We start from the raw sequence: 304 nt of genomic DNA, 5'->3' as shown, positions 1-304 counted from the left end.
AGTTTAAATTGGTGGCTTAGACATAGAGGTAATTAAGATATCTTCCTTTTAACTTTTTACTTAAGTATTAAGTATTTTCCTTTCTTACCTTGTTTTTTTGTACCCGTTCATGTACAGCTTTTTCTCTTAATCTACTCTCGCATAGTTTTTCATTTATACATCTTATTTATTATTTGAAACCAAATCTTATTACACATAATTATTTCAACAGTTACATAATAGGTTTTTAATCATTAATCGATCTTAAATCTTAATAATGATTTACCCAATATTAAAGCTCTTCTTAACAATGTTATTTATTACA

Source organism: Theobroma umbraticum, unplaced genomic scaffold (genome assembly GCF_002168275.2).
Source record: "Theobroma umbraticum cultivar Fairchild unplaced genomic scaffold, ASM216827v3 scaffold_44.0, whole genome shotgun sequence".
Taxonomy (NCBI): domain Eukaryota; kingdom Viridiplantae; phylum Streptophyta; class Magnoliopsida; order Malvales; family Malvaceae; genus Theobroma; species Theobroma umbraticum.
The sequence above is the reverse complement of the archived record's forward strand: the minus strand, read 5'-3'. Positions refer to the sequence as shown.